This window comes from Anomaloglossus baeobatrachus, chromosome 6 (assembly GCF_048569485.1).
Source record: "Anomaloglossus baeobatrachus isolate aAnoBae1 chromosome 6, aAnoBae1.hap1, whole genome shotgun sequence".
In the NCBI taxonomy this organism is placed as follows: Eukaryota; Metazoa; Chordata; class Amphibia; order Anura; family Aromobatidae; genus Anomaloglossus; species Anomaloglossus baeobatrachus.
In genome coordinates, this window is record NC_134358.1 from 340,274,246 (window position 1) to 340,298,184 (window position 23,939).

The 23,939-nt window shown below is 46.5% G+C and overlaps 1 protein-coding gene across 7 annotated transcripts in view; it reads right to left on the minus strand.

The window, feature by feature from the left end:
• CTNND2 (catenin delta 2) overlaps positions 1 to 23,939 on the minus strand; it is a 3,073,686-nt gene that overhangs the window by 2,944,132 nt on the left and 105,615 nt on the right. The gene's annotated exons all lie outside the window — the stretch shown is intronic.

Genomic DNA, 23,939 nt, shown 5'->3' on the forward strand with positions numbered 1-23,939 from the left:
ACCGGCATCCATGCACCACTCGTCCTCCTCCATGCAGGGACGCCGACTCACCAATGCGGTCAGCCCACACTGCCTTGCCTGCCTTCCCCACGTTCCTCCACGTGGGTCTCCCCTGCTTCCTCCTCCTAGGACCTGTGCACACAGCAGCACAGGTGCTCCAGGAGTGTGCCAGGGCATGCGCACGTTCAGCTGCCCTTCTCTTAAAGGACTAGAGTGCCATTTCCTGGAAGTGCAGCTCAGCCTATCGCTGAAAGGCACTGGGTACCTAAGGCACTCTCCCACTAGGGGAGGTGCCTGAGAAATGTGATTAGTTAGTTAATGGTCCATGCCTTAGCTGTCAGGTCCCCTTGTCCACTGAGCGTCCCAGTTTTAGTGTGCATTACCTTTTCTTGTCTCTGTACCTAGGCCATAGCCCTGATCCTGGCCTGTTCCTGTGGTGTCATCTGCACCAGCCATCCCGGCTGCACCAGCTACACTAGTGTCCATACAGCCTGACCTTACCATCTGCTCCAGCCATCTTGATGGTCCCTGTCTACACTATAGACTGCCTGTCTGCACCTGTATCTGTCCTTACCCTGGGGGTCAGCTGCCACAGTCCCGATCACTGCCCCGGGAATGACACCTGGCATCTGTCTCACAGTGGGTGCTTAGTCAAGCCCTCTCTAAATGGTAAGTCCAAGATCTCCTGTGGTCCAGTGGCGAGCGTTACAGTTTGTTCAGGTCATGGACTCCACTGACTATATGGCTCTCTGCCTCTGCATGAGTTATACTGTAATATGTCGCAGATGCAGTAACAGCAAAATCAAATTCTGGCAAAGGTACGGTTAGTGAATGCTCCAAAAAGAGAAAATAGACCGCACTCGACCGCTGTGCTGAAATCCGTTTATTGTAAACTTTGCAGGTTAAAAGGCAGGAGGAGACCTAGGTGTCGGCTCCTAGTGAAGGACGACGGCCGTTTCGTCTAAGAATTAGGCTTTGACTGGACCAAGACACCACCCCCTATAAAGGAGTGCACCTAGGTCAAGTCACTAACCACATAAAATCAACAGAGGAAATGCGCATGTTCAATGCAATCAAAGACATTAAAATTTACACAATCATGGCCTCATTATATAGTATAAAAAGGTATTGTTGATGTGGTATATGTTGATCCTCCGACAGTAGTCGGTTACAGTTCTCATCGTTGTTTATACAGTCATGAGCTTTGTATCTCCCCATATTTTAGGATTTGATCTGCTAACAATTCCTCAATACATTGCTTGTGTTCTGACATTGTGCTTTATTCTGTACAATACGGTGTTTCCTGTGTTATTGATAATGTTACTAAAAGTTTTTACACAATTATTAAAAAACATAATTACATCCAACAAGTAGATACAGAGGTATATTCAAAAAGTATGTTACAAAAACACTGTAAGATCATTGCGATCATTGAGGCCCAACTCACCCTGCGCTCTGAATTTTATTATCAATTTTGCTTCTGTTTGCAACAATAACTTGTGCAAATCACCTCCCTGAGGGGGGAGGATTACTCTTTTCAATCCAGCAAAGCGCAGTGTGTCTGGTCTTCCCCCATGTTGATCTCCTCCTGCCTTTTAACCTGCACAGTTTACAATAAACGGATTCCAGCACAGCGGTCGAGTGCGGTCTATTTTCTCTTTTTGGAGCTATCTGGACTTCTCCGTTGACTGTGGACTGGCACACTTATTGGATTGTTGCTATATCCCTGGCGCACGTACGATTCCGCAGGTAACATACAGTGGTGCAGGACCGCTTTCTTTGTTTGTGTTACGGTTAGTGAAGGCCTGAACACTCCAGTTCCTACTCTACCTGTATTTGGACTTTGTCTGTCTGCCCCACTTTGCTTTGAGGGTGATCACAAGCAATGGCGATGCTTCATTAACCAGTGCACCCTGCTCTTTGAACTGTATGCCCACCAGTTTTCTTTAGATCGGTCCAAAGTGGTGTTCCTGATATTGCACCTCGGTGTGGAGGCTCTTGCTTGGGTCAATTTCCTGTGGAAGAGAATGAACCATTTACTGCTGACATTCTGGAATTTCAGCAGGCTGTCCAGAAACTTTGTGATGAACCGGTCTGTGTCGTGTCTGCTGCATCCTCTCTTCTACAGTTGAACAAAGGAGTCCATATGAACCTGTCAGGGTAAAAAAACAAAACGGAATTATGTATATGACTGCTGCGCTAATAAAGGAAACACAGTGAGAAGGGAATTGGATAAAATATGTATGCATGTATAAATATTAAATATATTTTGGATACCTGCAGTTTTGGAGGTTGACCCCACTGTAATCCATTACCCTCTCCCCCTCTCCCCCACTCTTTGTTTCGTACTTATTTTAAACCTTTTTGTTTTGCCATACTAGTGAAACTCTGTATACTACTTTAGATCTACATTACCTCCTTAAAGATCACTCAATCCAAAACTGCAGGTATCCAAAATATTTTTAATATTTATATATTCATACATATTTTATCCAATTCCCTTCTCACTGTGTTTCCTTTATTAGCACAGCAGTCATATACATAATTCCGTTTTGTTTTTTTACCCTGACAGGTTCATATGGACCCTGTCCACTGCTTGCAGCCTTCAAAATTGTGAGACTAGCTATCTTCTCAATAAACCCCATTTGTTTTAGAGTTCATACAGTACCCTTTCATCTTTTCCTGTGAGCGCTAGTGTTTTGTTTTAAATTGTGTCATGAGAATTGTCTGGTTAATGATCATCCATCCAGGTCTTTTGAGGTACCATCTTGCCATCCGATCCTGTCTCCTGCCTGGAAAGAGGAATCTCAAGATGTCCCTGAATCCTCTCTGATGTCTACCCCGGTTACTGGTTCTGTGTCCCAAAGAGAGCCTTCTAAACAAAGGTCAACCAGCCTACTCCTTCCATCAGCTATTTGTTCTTCCATCAACTCTGAGGACATTATTCTGGAGAAGAGATTTCCTTCCAGACTGGTGAAAAAGGGGTGTAAAGTGGGGGCACTATAGCACCAGCAACCCTGCACCGCTCGCCCTCCTCCCTGCAGAGACCCCCAACTCACCTCCACAACCAGCCCACACTGCCATGCCTGGCTTCACCGTGAACCTCCATGTGGGTCTCTCCTGCTACACGTCATCTGGGAGTACGCCTAGGGCAGGGTTCCCCAACTCCAGTCCTCGAGGGCCGCCAACAGTGAATGTTTTCAGGATTTCCTTAGCATTGCATGGGTGTTGGAATCATCAACTCTGCAGGTGATTAAATCACACATGTGCAATACTAAAAAAATCCTGAAAACATTCACTTTTGGCGGCCCTTAAGGACTGGAATTGGGAACCCATGGCCTAGGGTGTGCGCGCACACAGCTGCCTTTCTCTGAAAGGTCTAAAGCACCATTTCCTGGAAGTGCATTTTAGCCTATTGTTGAGTGGCACTAGGTACCTAAGGCACTCTCCCACCAGGGGAGGTGCGTGAGCAACGTGGCTTGTTAGTGAGTCGTCTAGTCCATGAAAGAAAGAAAACCTGACCGCAATCAGCTTCAGTGTCGGGTATACTTTATTTGAAGATCATAGGTGCAGGGTATAAGTGGTGAGAGGAGACCTGCATGCGGGGTCCCTCACCTGAGGACGACGGACGTTTCGCCTGCCAATCAGGCTTCCATGGGTCCACATGTGAGAACGGATCTCCACTCCTTAAATAAGGGAGTGCATCCAGGTCACGTCACCACACATAAAAACAGGGAGAATGTCAACAGTATTTTAACACTTTCAACACTGTACGAAAAACCATTAAAAATGTTCATATTTATGCCATATCGTAATTTAAAAACAAACATACATTAAAACGAGAAAAAACACTGGAAAAGGTGAGATACAATAGCATACTGAAATTTTTCTTGGCTATAAATAAACATAATAATTTACAAACATAATAATTTACAAAAACACTGTTATATCATTGCGGTCGTTTAACCCTAAATTACCCTGCGCTCCAAACTTTATTTTTAATCTGGCCTCCATCTGTAATAATAATTTGTGGTGGTCACCTCCTTGAGGAGGTAACTTGGTTCTCACCAGGCTGGCGAAGCGTAGGGTATCAGCTCTGCCTCCGTGTTCATCACGCATATAATCAATTAATCTCGGGGAGCCCTTGCCCGTGGAGATAGAATTATATTGTTCTCTGAAGCGTATATACAGGCATCTTATGGTTTTACCAATATAAAACCTTCCACATGGGCACAGTACAACATATACAACAAATTTAGTCTTGCACGATATGAACTGTTTTACCTGGTGTGAATGAGCTCCTATCTGAAGGGAGTCGCCTGTGAGGTGTAGGTTACAGAACCTACATTGGCTACAGCGGTAATTCGGTTTCGGTACTGTCTAGGGGTTTGAATTTTTGTATCCCCGAGGGGTTCAACTTTGTGGATTTTAAAATTGACTTGTACAAAGCTATAGGAAAGATTCATTTATATAAATTTTTCCATCAGACACCTGCAAATGTTAATGCTGTTCCAGAGGGTCAAAAACCATGCATAGTGGATAGTAATAATTTTGATGTCACAGGAGCTTTCGATCCAGCTGTAATTCAGGAAGCAGAGTTGCTGCTGAGCCTGAATAATCCTGAGTTGGATCGAAATCTCAATATAAATGAAATGATCTGTGAGCCCATGAGATTCACAAAGGGCATAAAATCTGATTTTCATCCTCCTGTTATACAGGGTAACCTGATTGACCTATTTCAGGATACAGTACTTAAAGAGGTGGAAGATTTGTTCTTAGTCTTAATAAGAATCTAACTGAGGGTGAATTGACCACAGTTCAAACAATGCGTTCATGGGAGGACACTATATTCCGAGAAGCAGATAAAGGAGGTAATATAGTGCTCCTAACCCGAAAAGCGTATGCACAGGAGTGTCTAAGACAGCTCCAGGATCGATCTACGTACACCCCTTTAATGTTTAACCCCATTTGCGAATTTAAAAAACAACTCACGCGATTACTGAACAAGTATGTGACTCTTGAGTTCCTTTCCCGCACACAAGCGGATAAGCTGATTCCATCCTTTCCTACAAGGCCCCACTGGTATTGCATACCCAAAATACACAAAAGTATTGACAACCCTCTGGGCCGCCCGATAGTGGCGGGCATCGGTTCATTGACAGAACCCCTTTCACACTATCTGGATTAGCTGTTAAGACCGTTGTTAATGCACATTCCTTCCTATGTGAAGGATAGTGGAGACTTTATATCACTCTTGCAAGGTATTACATGGCAAGAGGGTTTCAATTTAACATCTATTGATGTGGAAAGCTTGTATACACGTATTCCACAGGTTTTGGGTATTCAAGCAGTTAAGGAAATAGTGGCTAATTGTGGCAAGAGCCCCCTTTTTTGTAAGTTTGTGGGTGAGGCTATGGAGTTCATGCTGTCCAAGAATGCCTTCATGTTCCTAGAGCAATGGTATGTACAATGCGGGGGTACAGCGATGGGTACCCCCGTATCTTGTGCAATGGCTAACATTTTTTTGGGCTTTTTTGAGAGCAAATACATTTTCAGCAGCACTAACCCTTACCTTAAACATATAAAACATTATTTAAGGTATGTGGACGATGTGTTCATGGTGTGGGACGGAACAAAAGAAGCGTTTTCTGAGTTCGTGTTGTACCTCAACAACGTCAATAACATGAACATGTCCTTCACTTCTACCTTTGGGGGTGATGTGATCAATTCTTTTGGATGTGGAGGCGTCTGTGAAGGAGGGTAAAATCTCCACCAGAGTATATAGAAAACCTACAGCCTCCAATTCTAGCGCCCACCCACAACACACAAAAGCCGCTTTGCCTTATTCACAATTCCTTAGACTGCGAAGAATTAATGATGACAGTGAGGTTTTTCTGGAACAGGCTATGGACTTGAAATTGAGATTATTATTATTTATAATTATAGCGCCATTTATTCCATGGCGCTTTACAAGTGAGAGAGGGTATATGTACAACAATCATTAACAGTACAAGACAGACTGGTATAGGAGGAGAGAGGACCCTGCCCGCGAGGGCTCACAGTCTACAGGGAATGGGTGATGGTACAATAGGTGAGGACAGTGGTCTACTGGACTGAGGGCTATTGTAGGTTGTAGGCTTGTTGGAAAAGGTGGGTCTTGAGGTTCCTCTTGAAGCTTTCCACGGTAGTGGAGAGTCTGATGTGCTGAGGTAGAGCGCTCCAGAGTATGGGGGATGCACGGGAGAAATCTTGTACGCGATTGTGGGAAGAGGAGATAAGAGAGGAGCAGAGAAGGAGATCTTGTGAGGATCTGAGGTTGCGTGCAGGTAGGTACCGGGAGACTAGGTCACAGATGTAGGGAGGAGACAGGTTGTGCATGGCTTTGTATGTCATGGTTAATGTTTTGAACTGGATTGCAGGAACAGGGCTACCCGGATGCGGTTATTGATTCACCTTATGAAAAAACTGTTTTTGTAGAACCGCATACTAGTCTTAGTGATCAGCGTATTAATATTAAAAAGAAAAAAGAGAAGAACAAAAAAAGATTTGTATTTAGTTTCAAGTTTCGCCCCCTAGACAGTGCCATAAGGAAAGCTTTGAACAATAATTGGCATATACTAGAAAGAGATCCAGATTTAAGTATGATGACATGCTTTAGATCTTTGGTTACTTATAGACATTGCTATAATCTGAGAGATTTGCTCGTGAAGAATAGGTTAACCAGCACAGGAACATGGCTTGATAGACAATCCCCAGTGGGGAATTACCGCTGTGGCCAATGTAGGTTCTGTAACCTACACCTCACGGGCGACTCCCTTCAGATAGGAGCTCATTCACACCAGGTAAAACAGTTCATATCGTGCAAGACTAAATTTGTTGTATATGTTGTACTGTGCCCATGTGGAAGGTTTTACATTGGTAAAACCATAAGATGCCTGTATATACGCTTCAGGGAACACTATAATTCTATCTCCACTGGCAAGGGCTCCCCAAGATTAATTGATCATATGCGTGATGAACACGGAGGCAGAGCTGATACCCTACGCTTCGCCGGCCTGGTGAGAACCAAGTTACCTCCTCAAGGAGGTGACCACCACAAATTATTATTACAGATGGAGGCCAGATTAATAATAAAGTTTGGAGCGCAGGGTAATTTAGAGTTAAACGACTGCAATGATATGACAGCGTTTTTGTAAATTATTATGTTTATATATAGCCAAGAAAAATTTCAGTATGCTATTGTATCTCACCTTTTCCAGTGTCTTTTCTCGTTTTAATGTATGTTTGATTTTAAATTACGATATGGCGTAAATATGCACACTTTTAATGGTTTTTCGTACAGTGTTGAAAGTGTTAAAATACTGTTGACATTTTCCCTGTTTTTATGTGTGGTGACGTGACCTGGATGCACTCCCTTATTTAAGGAGTGGAGGTCCGTTCTCACATGTGGACCTGTAGAAGCCTGATTGGCAGGCGAAACGGCCGTCATCCTCAGGTGAGGGACCCCGTATCCAGGTCTCCTCTCGCCACTTATACCCTGCACCTATGATCTTCAAATAAAGTATCCCCGGCACTGAAGCATATTGCGGTCAGGTTTTCTTTCTTTCATGGACTTGGTTGGACACGTTTCCCTTTTCCTGACCAGCCCGCTGAGACCGGGTAATTTCTATTACTGGAGCTGGATTCCAGGTATGTGGGTTAATTGCACAAGGTAACTAAGGTGGTTGAGTTGTGCAGGTCATGGCCAAAAGTTTTGAGAATGCTACAAATATTAATTTTTACAAAGTCTACTGCTTAAGTTTTTCTAATGGCAATTTGCATATACTCCAGAATGTCATAAAGAGTGATCAGCTTAACAGCAATTACTTGCAAAGTCAATATTGGCTAAGAAAATGAACTTTAACCCCCAAAACACATTTCTACATCATTGCATTCCTGCCTTAAAAGGAGCAGCTAACATTGTTTTAGTGATTGTTCCATTAACACAGGTGTGGGTGTTGATGAGGACAGGGCTGGCGATCAATCAGTCATGATTAAGTAAGAATGACACCACTGGATACTTTAAAAGGAGGCTGGTGCTTGGTATCATTGTTTCTCTTCAGTTAACCATGGTTATCTCTAAAGAAACACGTGCAGCCATCATTGCTCTGCACAAAAATGGCCTAACAGGGAAGAGTATCGCAGCTACAAAGATTGCACCTCAGTCAACAATCTATTGCATCATCAAGAACTTCAAGGAGAGAGCTTCCATTGTTGCCAAAAAGGCTCCAGGGCGTCCAAGAAGGACCAGCAAACGCCAGGACCGTATCTTAAAACGGTTTCAGCTGCGGGATCGGACTACCAGCAGTGCCGAGCTAGCTCAGCAATGGCAGCAGGCTGGTGTGAGTGCTTCTGCACGCACTGTGAGGCGGAGACTCTTTGAGCAAGGCCTGGTTTCAAGGAGGGCAGCAAAGAAGCCACTTCTCTCCAGAAAAAACATCAGGGACCGACTGATATTCTGCAAAAGGTACAGGGAGTGGACTGCTGAGGACTGGGGTAAAGTCATTTTCTCAGATAAATCCCCTTTTCGATTGTTTGGGACATCTGGAAAACAGCTTATTAGGAGAAGAAGAGGTGAGCGCTACCACCAATCTTGTCTCATGCCAACTGTTAAGCATCCTGAAACGATTCATGTGTGGGGTTGCTTCTCAGCCAAGGGAATCGGCTCACTCACAGTCTTGCCTAAAAACACAGCCATGAATAAAGAATGGTACCAGAGTGTCCTCCAAGAGCAACTTCTCCCAACTGTCCAAGAGCAGTTTGACGCCCAACAATGCCTTTTCCAGCATGATGGAGCACCTTGCCATAAAGCAAAGGTGATCACTAAATGGCTCATGGAACAAAACATAGAGATTTTGGGTCCATGGCCTGGAAACTCCCCAGATCTTAATCCCATTGAGAACTTGTGGGCAATCATCAAGAGACGGGTGGACAAACAAAAACCAACAAATTCTGGCAAAATGCAAGCATTGCTTATTCAAGAATGGACAGCTATAAGTCAGGATTTGGTCCAGAAGTTGATTGAGAGCATGCCAGGGAGAATTGCTGAGGTCCTGAAGAAGAAGGGTCAACACTGCAAATATTGACTTGCTGCATTAACTCATTCTAACTGTCAATAGAACCTTTTGGTACTCATAATATGATTACAATTATATTTCTGTATGTGATGTAAACATCAGACAAACACAATTAAAAACAAGAGGGCAACAGATCATGTGAAACTATAACTTTGGTGTCATTCTCAAAACTTTTGGCCATGACTGTACTCTACTGCATGTGAGTCGTCTAGCCAACTAGTTGTCAGGTCCCCTTGTCCATTGTGCATCACAGTTTGTGTGTATTACCTTTCTTTGTCTCCATGCCCCAGCCGTACCCCTGGTACTAGGACTTTTTTCTGTGTGTTCATCTGCCCCAGCCATCCCGGCTGCACTCGCTACATTAGTGTCTCTCTCTGTTCAGCCTGGCTGTACCATTTTCCCTAGCTGACCAGGCTGCACCTGCTACACTAGTGACTCTGTCCATCCTGCCTTGCCATACCATCTTCCCAAGCCATCCCAGCTGTACCCGCTACACTAGTGACTCAGTCCATCCAGCCTGGTCGTACCATCTGTCACAGATGGATAGATAAGAAAGACATATATCATGTCCCACTCCCTTGCATTTGTAATTTTGCACCCTTTAGTGCTTTTCATGTGGCACTGTTTAGCCTTGTTGTTAGCCACAAATTCATCACTTTCCCCCAAAAAAGGATGTGAGGTCCCCCCTATTTTTTGTAGTCAGCTGAGGTAAATCCGACATTGTCAACCTGCAGACTGCAACTGGCAGCTTCACCTTTGCTGGTAATCCAAAACAGAGGTCTCGCCATGCTGTTATTTTAAATTTAATAAATTATTTAGGGGGCGTGGCCTGGACATGGGGGGATAAAGAAGCCTAGGGAATCTGCTACTGCCCTGACCTAGGGATACACCGCTAAAGCGTCTCTTTTACCTGGCTTCAGGCAGCGAATGGGCAAGAAGAAGGGGAGAGGAACCCCCCAGCCCACATCTGATCCATCGGGGACCCCTGCTCGCGATAAACGGAGTTACATGCTGGACCTGGCTCAGGAAGCTACTGGGCGCAAGATGGCTGACACAGCAATGCACACAAGAAGCGGCCGCCCGCTGAGTGCGGCGGTAGCGGCCGCTGAAGATTTACAGGCAGCAAGTGTCATGGAGAGGCAGGCGGCAGAGATCTGAGGCGACAGGGAACAGGCGCAGGTTAGTGGGGAACAGGCCAGCGTGGCTCCCGTGGTGGGAGGGCAAGATGACGCTGCACCCATGTGCGCTGGCGGTGCAGCAGGAGCGACCACAGTTTACACTCAGGTGGCATCCCCCTGTGCAGGACCAGGAGGAAAGGACAGTGACAGCGGGAGGCCCCCGGTGGTGAGGAATCCCTCTTACCTCCCATCCAGCAGGAGTCTGCTCACTGCCTCAGGCCTGGAGGTTCGGTTAATGGAGGAGGGGGGGACGGTGTTGCCCGGCCACGGAGCTGATGCAGGCTTGGAGCTGTGTGTTCCCCCTGTGCCCATGGGAGCTGCTGGGACTGTGTCTTATGGGGGGAGCACCCTTGCAGGATCGCAAGTCACAGCTGCAAGATCAGAAATTGCTGCACAAGCTACAGAGCTTATTAACATCAGTGAAGGAGGTGGTCACCCTGCACACCAGTCAATGCACCAGATGTGGAGGGTGCTGGAGGGCCTTAGCTCCCATATTAGAAATATCCCAACGAAAGCTGACATGGAGTCATATATAGACAGATTGGAAAGCTCTCAGGCCTGAGAGACAAAGTCCAGCAGATGGGGGAAAGAGTGGGGTCCATTGAATCTGCAACACAATCTCTATCAATTAAAGTAACCGAGCAGGACTCTAACCTGGCCTCTCACACAGCACACTTCCAATATCTAGCCGATCATATTGCTGATATTGCAAATCGTAACAAGCACAACAATATAAGGGTCCGTGGTCTTCCGGAATCGATTGAATCTGTCGACCTTGATAAATTCCTTCGCCAGATGTTTAATGCTTTGCTGCAAGTTCCCTTGGACTCACCTTTGGAACTGGATAGATCACACAGAGCTCTGGGCCCTCGGTCCTTGGACCCGGACCGTCCCAGGGATGTTATTTGCAAGGTCCACAGATACCAGCTGAAGGACACCATCATGATGCGGGCCCGCTCGGCAGAGAACCTACGTCACCAGGGACAGAGGATCCAATTCCTGCCAGACTTATACAGGTGGACTTTACAGAAAAGGAGGGCATTGAGGCCACTCCTGGACTCTCTACGTCAACGAAACATCCCCTACACATGGTGGTTCCCATTCCGCCTTAGGATCCGGCGGGCGAGCAGGATGCATGTCTTGAGTCACCCTGGGGGTATCCCTGCATTTGCGGTGGCCCTACAGATCCCGGAGGTGACTATCACGGGACGGCCGTGCTTTCCTCCGGGGGGACCTGGAGATGTGCATCCTGTGGCGGCCCGGGCGAAGCTTCCTTCAGGTGCTGGCGGAATTCTCGTAAGGGGTGGTAATCTTGGGAGGGGATTTTAACCTTCCTTTGAACCCATCAGTGGATACCTCGTCTGGCAGAAGCGCGATCCCCCTGTCTCACTTAAGGTCATTTTCGCAGGAGATGCACCAGTCACAATTGGTAGACGTGTGGCAGATATTAAACCCATCTGGAAGGGACTATACCTTCTGCTCAAACCCACATGACTCATATAGTCGTATCGACATCTTTTTGATAAGTCAGCATGCTCTCGTTTGGAGCCCAGTTGCGGAGATCGATAGCGTGGTTTGGTCGGATCACGCGCCCATTTTTCTAACTATTTCTCCTCCTAGCGGCCAGACGTGCGAGTGGACATGGACATTAAATAACCTCTTGAAAGATACGTTGTGCGTGAATGACATCAAGGAATCGATTGGGGTTTTTAAGGAGGCACATGCGGCAGACCCTACTTCCCTACCCCTTCAGTGGGAAGCATTTAAGTGCGTGATTAGGGGGGTCCTGATAAAACAAGGGGCACGCATTAAGAGAATGAAGATTTTGCAAGTCAAGGAATTACTTGACACGATACATAGACTGGAATTTACACACAATAGACACAGATCGGCAGGGGTCCTGGCGGACCTTACTAAATGTAGAGAAGATCTTAGGTCACTTCTTAACAAGAAATACCTCGGATACCGAAATCACTACAAACGCTTTCTAAACCAACACTCACGACACGACAAATGCGGCAGGCCCCTATCGCGCCTTCTTCATCCCCGTAATAATTAGTCGTTTATCTCACGCTTACAGCCGCGGGGCGGTTCGGACACGAGTAACCCGGTGGAGATTCTGGAGGAAATGCGTACATTTTATTCAGACCTCTATAACATTAGGGGCCGCTTGGCAGACATGGAGCCGAGTAATTTGTCAGAGCGAATTGATGAGTATGTTTCAGAAACTGCGTGTACGCTGCTGGGGAATGAGGAGGTCTCTCAATTGGAAGAGCAGTTTACAGAAGAGGAGATTGGTGTGGTGATCAAAAATACTCCAGTCGGTAAGAGCCCTGGCCCAGATGGGTTTTCCCCAGCATTTTACAACACATTTAGAGAATTAATAACGCCATTTCTCACGAAGGTCTTTAATTCAGTTTCTGACACATCTCCATTTGCAGCGCAGTCCCTGGAGGCGTATATTACAGTACTACCGAAACCGGGGAAGGATCCATCTATGGTCTCTAATTATAGGCCGATTTCTTTATTAAACGTGGACGGGACGTGAAGTTGTTTTCCAAAACACTGGCTAATAGATTGGCTCTCCTTCTCCCTGCAATTATTAATTCAGACCAAGTCGCCTTTGTACAGGGCAGAGAGGCCCGAGATAATGTAAATAAGAAGTTATTACTTATGGCAAATGCAATCTCCTCCTCCACATCTTCGGGCCTTCTGTCGGTGGACTCCGAGAAGGCTTTCGACCGTGTACACTGGGATTTCCTTCGTGCGGCGTTGAAAAAGATTGGCCTGGGCCCCCGCTTTCTACAAAAAATATTGGCATTGTATACGTGTCCCTCAGCACGGATCAAGGCCAATGTAGCGTTGTCCCGGCCCATCGCTATAAGGATTGGTACGAGACAAGGGTGCCCTCTCTCCCCATTGTTATACGTGTTAGTGATGGAGCATCTGGCCAATGCCATAAGGAGGAATCCCTGCGTACACGGTCTGCAAGTGGAAGGTAGGATGTATAAGACCTCCCTGTACGCTGACGACTTATTGATTTAGATTTCTCAGCCTCACATCACTCTGCCCTCCTTGTTGATGGAGTTTGAGAAATTTGGAGACTTGAGCAACTTTAAAGAAAATTATTAAAAAACGGAAGCTCTGAATGTTACCATGAGGCCCGCTGAGGTGTCATTAGCTAAACAAAATTTCTTGTTTCGGTGGCAACCCAAAGCAATCACATATTTAGGTATACAGATCCCTGCTGATCTCACACTCCTGTATTCTCTGAATTATCACACCCTGTTGACACGAACACTTAAAGACCTCCTATCATATCACAAAAAACCTATTTCGTGGTTCGGACGTATTAACTTGTTCAAAATGGATGTGCTACCACGGTTCCTGTACGTCTTTCAAGTGGTCCATATTTTGCCACCGGCGAGCTTTTTCCGCACACTTAAATCGGCATTAATCAAATTTGTATGGTGCCACTCTAGGGCGAGGGTAAGTTATCAGATCTTAACCAGATCCATTAGTAGGGGAGGGGCTGGATTGCCAGATCTTCGTAGATACCATCAGGCCGCTCTTTTGCTGCGTATGTTCGACTTGCACTTTTCGGCTACACATAAAAAATAAGGATTTTTGTGTACTCACCGTAAAATCTCTTTCTCTGAGTCTTCATTGGGGGGACACAGGACCATGGGTGTATGCTGCTGTGACTAGGAGGCTGACACTAAGTGAACATAAAAAGAGTTAGCTCCTCCCTGGCAGTGTACACGCCGAGCCGGAGGCGGAACTATGCCAGTTTAGTGCAAAAGCAGTAGTAGGAGAGACCTGAACAACCATAACGAAACAATGTAATACAAGAGAAAAATGTGTGGTGAAAAACACAGTGCCTTATGGGCACGTATATATATAATAGCCGGATGGAAACAAAGGTGACCCGCAAACAACATCGGGAAACATCCGGTAAATGAAGACCTCACAATCCAAACAGGGTGGGTGCTGTGTCCCCCAATGAAGACTCAGAGAAAGAGATTTTACGGTGAGGACACAAAAATCCTTCTTTCTCTATCGCTTTCATTGGGGGACACAGGACCATGGGACGTCCAAAAGCAGTCCCTGGGTGGGTACATAAGCCGTCCTACAGATCCAAAACAAACACACAAATTCTGTAGGAAAGCTCTGTACAAATGTTTACTACCTTTTTAGAAGTGTGCGACGGCCGTCTGCAACACCTTTCTCCCAAGGCAGGCATCTGCTGATGCCTGGGTGTGGACCTTGTAAAACCTGGTGAAGGCATGAAGACTGGACCACGTTGCGGCTTTGCAGAATTGCTCGGCTGAAGCCTGGTGCCTGATTGCCCAAGACGCCCCAACTGCACGGGTGGAATGGGCTCTTACTCCCCTCGGAGGGGACTTGTCCCTGATTCGGTAGGATTCCAAAATGGCTGACCTGATCCATCTGGCAATGGTAGCCTTGGACGCCGGCATGCCCTTCTTGGAACCAGAAGGCAGGACGAACAGGTTGTCTGATTTCCAGAAAGGCACAGTTCTCGAGACGTAAGTCCTGAGCGCTCGCACTAAGTCCAGAGTGTGTAGTGACCTTTTCAAGGAGCGAATGGGTGCCGGACAAAAAGATGGAAGCACGATCTCCTCATTCAGGTGAAAAGGAGAGACCACCTTTGGCAGGAACTCCGGAGACGGGCGCAGGACAACCTTGTCCTGGTGAAAAACAAGAAAAGGTGAACGGCACGAAAGAGCTGCCAGTTCAGACGTTCTCCTGATTGAAGTGACCGCCACCAAAAAGACCACTTTCCAGGATAAGTGTGAGAATGAAGATTCTTTGAGTGGTTCAAATGGAGCCAGTTGGAGGGATCCTAAAACCAGATTAAGATCCTATGGTTCTAGCGGAGCCCGATAGGGCGGATTCAGATGAGCGACTCCTTGGATGAACGTCTTGACCTACGGATGTGATGCTAGATTTCTTTGGAAAAGAACAGACAAAGCCGAAACCTGCCCCTTGATGGTTGCCAGTGAGAGACCCGCTTGCAACCCTGCCTGAAGGAACGCTATAAGCGTCGGTAGTGACAGAACTAGTGGGGAGAGATTGCCGTTGACCTCGCACCACTGAAAAAAGGCCTTCCAGGTGCGGTAGTAGATCTTTGAAGATGAAGGCTTTCGAGCCGTAATCATAGTCAATCACTCCTGGAGCAAATCCTGACTGGGCTAACAGCCAGGATTCAAGAGCCATGCCGTCAAATTAAGAACCCCTGAATTTTGATGGAAGAGCGGACCCTGAGACAGCAGGTCCGGCCGATCCGGAAGCCGCCATGGGGTTTCTGTGACGAGCTGTGCGAGTTCTGCGAACCATGCTCGCCTGGGCCATTCTGGGGCGATGAGAATCACCGCAATGCCCTCTGCCTTGATTTTTTTGAGGACTCTTGGGATCAGTGGCAGCGGCGGAAAGATGAACGGTAGTCTGAACTGATTCCACGGAAGAATGAGGGCGTCGACTCCTAGCGTCTGCTGGTCGTGGTAGCGGGATATGAACTGTGGGACTTGATTGTTGAACGGCGAGGCCATCAGGTCCACATCCGGAGTCCCCCACCTGTGGCAAATCTGCTCGAAAACCTCTCTGTTGAGAGACCATTCGCCCGACGCCAGAGCCAGTCTGCTGAGGTAGTCAGCCGCCCAGTTTTCCACGCCGGGGATATGTACCACGGAGATCCTGGCGTGGTGAGCCTCTGTCCACTGTATGATCCTCTTCACCTCTCTCATCGCCATGACGCTCCTCGTGCCGCCCTGATGATTGATGTATGCCACCGCCGTGGCGTTGTCCGATTGTATCCTGATTGGAGACCTCTGGAGAAGGCGCTGAAAGGCTTGCAGGGCTCGTAGGACCGCTCTGATCTTCAAAACATTGATCGGGAGCCGGCTTTCCTGGTAGGACCACTGACCGTGAGCCGTGTGTTGATGGAAGACCGCTCCCCAGCCCAGAAGGCTGGCATCAGTGGTGACTGTCTTCCAGTGCACTGGTAAGAACGACGTTCCTTTGACGAGATTCTGGCTGTTGGTCCACCAGCGCAGCGAGTGGCGGACTTCCGGGGACAAATGTATCTTGCGATCCAAGGTGAATAGAGACTTGTCCCAATTGTGCAGCAGTGATAGCTGAAGGGGGCGAAGGTGGAAGCGGGCAAACGGAACCGCCTCTATTGCCGCCACCATTCGGCCGAGGGCCCTCATACCAAATCGTATGGACACTGCTCTGGAGTGGTGGAGGGTCTGGACGTCCTTCCGGAGGGAGACAAACTTTTCCTGTGGAAAGAACACGCGTCCTTGGATGGTATCGAACTCCATGCCTAGGAAGATAATCCGGCGAGCCGGGGTCAACGAGGACTTCTTCCGATTGATGAGCCAACCGAGATGGGATAGAGTGTCGATGGTGACCTGGACACTTAGATGACAGTCGTTGAAAGAGGACCCTTTGATCAGTAAGTCGTCCAGGTATGGAATTACCAAAACACCTCTGGAGTGTAGGATCAACATGGCAGCAGCCATGACTTTCGTGAACACTCGAGGTGCAGACGCAAGACCAAACTGTAGGGCAGTGAACTGATAATGATCGTGTGCTACGGCAAAGCGTAGGAATTTTTGGTGCTGGTGTGCAATCGGGATATGCAGATATGCGTCCTGTATGTCCAGAGAGGCGAGGAATTCGCCGACCTCCATGGAGGCAATCACCGATCGGAGGGACTCCATGCGAAATCTTCGGGTTCTGACGTACCTGTTGAGGATCTTGAGTCTGATCATCCAGTGAAGAGCTTCCTCGCCGTCTCCACCCGAAACACCCCTTGGGACGGTACCATAGGGGTCGACGGGGAGTGAGCCCATAAACAATAAACGTGTGGGACCCCAAGCAGCCCCTGGAGTGGTACCATGGGGCAGGAGGGGGATAGGGGCTGGCGTCTCGAGCCTCAAGGAACCCTGGGGACGATACCCTGTAGGGAAAGAGCAGGCGAGGGTACTCTCTGATGCAGGGCCTTCAACCCTGCAGAAGAGATAAAAAACGTAAAAAAGATGAGAATGCTGAGCGGCGCCGTATAGGATGAAAAAAACGGAAAAAAGGAATAGCCTAGGCTGAGGTTGGCCCACAGAGATATGGGCCCACATCAGCCTCCTACGACACTAAGCAAAAAACTGGCATAGTTCCGCCTCCGGCTCGGGGTGTACACTGCCAGGGAGGAGCTAACTCTTTTTATGTTCACTTAGTGTCAGCCTCCTAGTCACAGCAGCATACACCCATGGTCCTTTGCCCCCCAATGAAAGCGATAGATAAATGGGTCGTGCTGGAACAGGGGGGAGCGCCGGTGCCCACGAGGTATCTGCCATGGTTGGAGTCACGTGAGGGGGTGAAGTTACCTACAGCTGACTTTCTAATCAAGGCCATGCTTAAAGTGTCAGATCGGGTGAAACAGAGGGGCTCCTTGACTGGTCCTCCGCTTCTGCTCATCCCGATTTTTTCCAACCCGGAATTTTCCTCGGGATTCACACGTTCCTCCTTTCTGCGCTGGAAGGTGGAAGATGATTTTAGGGTATATCATGCTTTAAAAGGGAATGATATTATGTCTTTCGGAGATATGCAGGGCCTGGACCCCCCGCGCTTGCAGTCATGGATTGAGTATAGACAACTATACTCCTTTGTTTGTAATCAACTGAGACATTGGAAACACATACCTGACATTTCTCCGACCCCGTTTGAGGGTTTGTTTTTGCAAAAATCCCCACCATCTCATTTAATTTCACCCATCTACAAATTATTGAGTCAGGCAGCCCCAAACTTCATGTCTAACTGGGAGACAGAACTGGGCACTACTTTTACTGAGGAGGATAAGCAGAAAGCTTACCTGTTTACCCAGATGTCTACAGCTGGTTATGCAAAAGAAAAGAACTACAAAATTCTATACAGAATGTACCAATATCCAGTGAAGCTACATAAGATCTTTCCCTCTGTGTCAGAGTTGTGTTGGCGGTGTGGGGGGGGTCCCCGGGACAATGCTACATATTTCGTGGGAGTGTTCGCTGATCAAGCCCTTCTGGTTGGAGGTGTTTCAGACATACACCAATATTACTGGAGAATTGGTGACACCATCACCACAGATCTCGTTGCTGTCCATGTTGCCTGGCTCTATTAAAACACAAAAGGGAGATCTGTTTAGATTTTGTCTAACAGCAGCCCGCTCGGTGATCCCTAGGCACTGGCGGACAACGATCCTTCCATCATTGCAAGAGTGGCAACAGGAATTGGCCTCCATATTTTATGTTTAATATATCTTTATTATTGTTATTATATTTGTATCAAAACACGGGTACAAGAGGTATAATTTTCAATTCACAGTTACAATTCTTATAAAGTAAGTTTAGTATATGAGGCAGTCCAACAATTAGTTTTAACGCTTATGGCATCCTCTGAATATAGGTAATAAAGGTTTCCAGAGTCTCATTAGGATCCAATTGGTGTTATACTGATCACCGAAAACCTATGAAAGCGTCATTTTTTAACACACAAAAGGAAAAAAGGGGAACCTCTCATATTAATTGTTTTTCATAAACTGTAACAAATGTGATTAGCTTATACCACTAAACTATAAGAAATAGTTTCAGGAACTCCCACTCTAGGATTTCCTGAAGGTAGAGTACAAGAAAAAATTAAATAAAAAGAAATTGAGAGAAGTAAGACATAAAGCATGAAGGGAAGATAAAGAGAGGAAAAAGAAGATAGGAGAAAAGTATTACCATGATGTCACCCCACTATTCACCTTGGTCACATGGCCACCCATCGTATGCACCTTGTATTCTAAAACACCTTGTGTCAGCCAGATCTGAAATTCTTGAGATTCTCTAAATTCAATCCAGGGGTACCAGATTGTGAACCAAGTCTGAGTTGAGTTTGTATCAGATGCCCTCAGCTCCTCCATACGACGCAGACTATCTAATGCTTCAACCCAATCTACTCTCTTCAACTCATAACGAGTTACGAAGTATGATAGGAGATCTTTACGTATTTTGGTGACTGATCCATTAAACATGGAGAGTAATGCTATCTCTGGTGTAGGGATCACTTCCAAGTGCGTAAGATGGTTATATAGGGAGAAAATTTCGTCCCACAGTTTTCTAACTACTGTGCATGTCCACCAAACGTGTAGCATTGTCCCCGGTGATCCCCGACACCTCCAACACTCGTCTGCAACCTCTGGGAAAATCCTGTGGAGTTTGTCTGGCGTCCTATACCATCTAGATCAGGGGTCTCAAACACGCGGCCCACGGGCCGCATGCGGCCCCTCAGGGTAGTTCGTGCGGCCCCCAGACCCGTGCCTCTGTTCACTATCGCGGCAGGTGAAGGGGCCGCAGCCACTGTCTGCACTTTATGTCAGATGAATGTGTTGCTGGCGCTCCGCTCTCGCGCCGGCAATACAATCATCTCACATAAATCACTGACAGTGACACTGCTCCGGCCGCGATAGTAACAGGGGCACGGGCCTGGGGGCCGCATGAAGCAGAGATGAGGCAGCGGAGGGAGCGCGGGACAGGTGAGAAGAATGGTGTGTGTGTGTGTGTTGGACGTTAACCCCTTAGCGACCTACTGTATGATGTACTGGGTACGTTATGGCTCCCTGGTACTTAAGGACCCATGAGATACCCAGTACGTCATATGGTGAAATCGCGGCCCCGTTGGCTGCGATCGCTGCAAATACCTTAGATTCGGGGAGGAGGGGACCTCAGGAGGGGTGGTGTCTCCTCCCCGGACCTACGGAGGCGGTGATTGGCTGACGAACGCCGCTCAGCCAATCACAGCCACTAATGTTTCAGCCATTGAAAATCGTTGAAACATTGAAATCCAGCCAAGATCAGTGCAGCTGTAGCCCTGATCATTGGCTGGAGCTGGGTGACCTGTGTTTCACCCGCCCCCAGCTCTGATTGGAGAGACCGGCCTTGTGACCAATCTCTCCAATCACTGTGGATCTGGGGCAGGAGATCACTCCCCCTCAGCTTCACTCCAGCGTCTGTGGAAGGTGAGGGGAGCTGCTGAGCCATTACTACAGGATGGGGACAAAGTGCGCACATTACTATGAGATGGGGATAAGGCTGGGGACATTACTATAGGATTGGAACATTACAAGGATGGGCACAATACTATTGGATGGGGACAAGGTGGGCACAGTACTATGGATGGGGACTAGGATGGGCGCATGACTATAGGATGGGGACATTACTACAGGATGGGGACAAGGTGGGCACATTACTGTAGGATAGGGATATTACTACAAGGGGACAAGGATGGAAAACATTACTATAGAATAGGGATAATGCTGGGGATATTACTATAGGGTGGGGACAAGGTTGGCACATTACTAAAGGATGGGCACATTACTATAGAATGGGGACAGTACTATAGGATGGGGACATTGCTACAAGGGGACAAGGATGGGGAACATTACTATAGATTGGGGACATTACTATAGGATGGGGACAAGGATGAACACATTACTATAACATGGGGACAAAGATGAACACATTACTACAAAATGGGGACAAGGATGGGGAACATTACTTTAGGATGGGGACAAGGATGAGCACATTACTGTGGGATGGGGACTAGGATGGGGTATACTACAAGGGGACACGGATGGGCACATTACTGTGGGATGGGGCACAATACTACAAGGGGACAAAGATGGGCACATTACAACAATATGGGGAAAATTACTAAAAGATATTGGTCAAAATTTCTATATAGTGCTAATTGTAAGAGTTACAAGAAAGGAATAAAATGTAAAAAAAAAAATATGTTTATATTTAAACAAAGAATGTGCACGTTTGCTATAATGAACAAGTGAAAATGTTCAAAATCAGTGATCCCAAGGTGTGTAAAAATAAATATATATATATGGTACCAATAAAAATGTTACTTTGTCCTGCAAAGAATGCGGCCCCCCCAAATTATTTTTTTTCCTCTGTACGGCCCATAGACCCAGCCGAGTTTGAGACCCCTGATCTAGATAAAATTTTATAATTTAGTTCTTGTATCCTACTGGATACTGTTAATTTGTGTGTTAAGGTGAAAGTTTTGTTCCAGGTTTTTTCAGGAAAGACCCGACCCAACTCTATGCCACTGGTCTACGTATCCGGGCAGGCCTCCTCCCCCACTCTGTAGTGACACCGTTTTATAGATTGTAGAAATAACATGAGTTGGTGTCTCCTGAGCAATACATAGCCTTTCAAAGTGGGTCATTTCCTCATCAGATCTGGACCCCGGTGTCAGAGAGTCCACGTAGCTACGGAGTTGAAGATAAAGAAACCAGTGTCCCGGTTCCGTCCTTCTATCTCCCAGTAGGGAGTTCAATGTTCTACAAGCTGTGGAGGACACTACATCCCTAACATGGGGAATTCCCATTGTGTAAACCGAGATAAGACTGGGGTGTAGCTCATGCTTCCAACAGGGGAACTGAGGGTTACCCACCAGAGGCGTCAGGGGTCCCGGATTTTTGGTCAAGCCGTATCTCCTATTGATAGTGCGCCATGTGCCAATTAGGGAGAGGAGGAATGGGGTCAGTTCTATATTTGATAAATGATCACCCGGAGACAACCAAAAAATCCCCAATGCACTAGCTGGAGCCAAAGTATGTTCCATTTCTACCCATAGTTTATTCTCTTTATTGTGTAATAGGTCTAGAATACAATTTCCTACTGCCGCTGCATGGTAAGCTTTAAAGTCAGGTAGTTCCGTCCCTCCTTCCCACCGTGAGCGTGTTACTAGAGAATGTTTTCAAACGAGATTTGGTACCGTGCCAGGCAAAGTGCCGTATCATCCTTCTTAATTTAAGGAAGAAAGGCTCTCCCAAATTGTACGGGATGGTCTGAAATAAATATAAAACTCTGGGTAAAATATCCATTTTTATAGTGTTAATTCTACCAAACCAAGAGATTGGAAGGTTGTGCCAATTTGTGAGGTCCCTCTGGATGGATTGTAAAAGGTTTGTAAAGTTTAGATCATATATGTTTTGGGGGTCTGCTGGTATTTTAATCCCTAGATATTTAATAAAACTGCTACTCTATTTAAATGGGAAGGAAGATTTAAGTGCTCTCTCTTCTTCAGAGGAGAGTGAAACGTTCAATATCTCCGTTTTCTGGAGGTTGACCTTAAAATTGCACAATCTACCAAATTTCTCAAATTCCACCAAAACAGCTGGCAGGCTTATCCTTGGTTGAGTACATAGAGCAGTAAATCGTCTGCAAACACAGTTATCTTATGGGAACAGGGACCCACTTGTATTCCACTGATTGAAGGATTCCTCCTAATAGCGTTTGCTAAAAACTCCATCACTATGATGTATAAATATGGGGACAATGGGCACCCCTGCCTGGTGCCGTTCCAAATCTCAAGTGGGTTGGACAGGCGCCCATTTATGCTCGCCTGAGCTGTGGGAGTTTGGTATAGTGCCATTATCCAATTTCTCAACCGAGGACGAATCCCTATCCCCTGAAGGGAGGCATCAAGGAAACCCCAACGAACCCTATCGAATGCTTTTTCAGCATCTACCGTTAAAAAGCAAGCAGGGATTTTTTGCTTTCCAGCCCAGAAAATCAAAGATGTGGTTCTAATGGTGTTGTCTCGCGCCTCCCTCCCGGGAACAAAGCCCACCTGATCTTTATGAATTAATTTTGGGATATGTGGGTGTAAGCGAAGTGCAATCATTTTGGAGTATAGTTTAACATCGATGTTAATAAGCGATATTGGTCTGTAGTTGGCACATACTAAGGGGTCCCTCCCCGGCTTGGGAATAACCGCTATCTGGGCTTGGAGAGATTGTTTAGGAAAGCCACATGTTTTAGATATAGAATTAAAAGCTTTCAGCATCAGAGATCCACATGTCTCACCACATAGTTTATAAAACCGGGGAGTGAGGCCATCTGGACCTGGACTCTTCCCCACTTTCCACTTTGAGAGCATTGATAACTTCTTTAAGTTCCGATTCCGTAAAGTCAGCTTCCAACTCCTCTGCCTCCTCCGCACCCAACCTCCCTGGATTATTTTCTTGTATGTAATCTCGCGTGTCCTGGTCGAAATTTACAGCATCATCTTTGTGATGGTATGTTATACAGAGATGTATAATATTTCTTAAATTCATCTAGGATGTCTGATGTGGAATGGATCTGGGTCCCCGACTTTGTGTTAAGGGTAAGGATCGGAGGCTGTGCCTGTCTGGGATGTAGGGTCCGGGCCAGCAGTCTTCCAGTTTTGTCTCCAAATTCAAAGAAATTTTTCCAAGCTCAATCACTAGAGCATAAGGATTTTTGGTCTAAAATCGATAAAATTTAGTGGCGCAAAGTAGATATCTCTGCTTTGAGGACGTCGTTTGGTGTGTTTTTATTTAGTTTCTTTCAGACCCAGTTGTAATAGTAATTCCTTTAATTCCATCGCTCTTTCCCTCTTGAGTCTGGAACCATGGGAGATACAGATGCCTCAAATTACACACTTCAGGGCTTCCCACTTTATTGGGTCAGTTGTCGGGTCCATTGCATGGTCAGCCCCAAAGTTTGTAATTGCTGTGTGAATCTCTTCTAAACACGCTTCATTTTTCAGTAAGTTGTCATTAAGT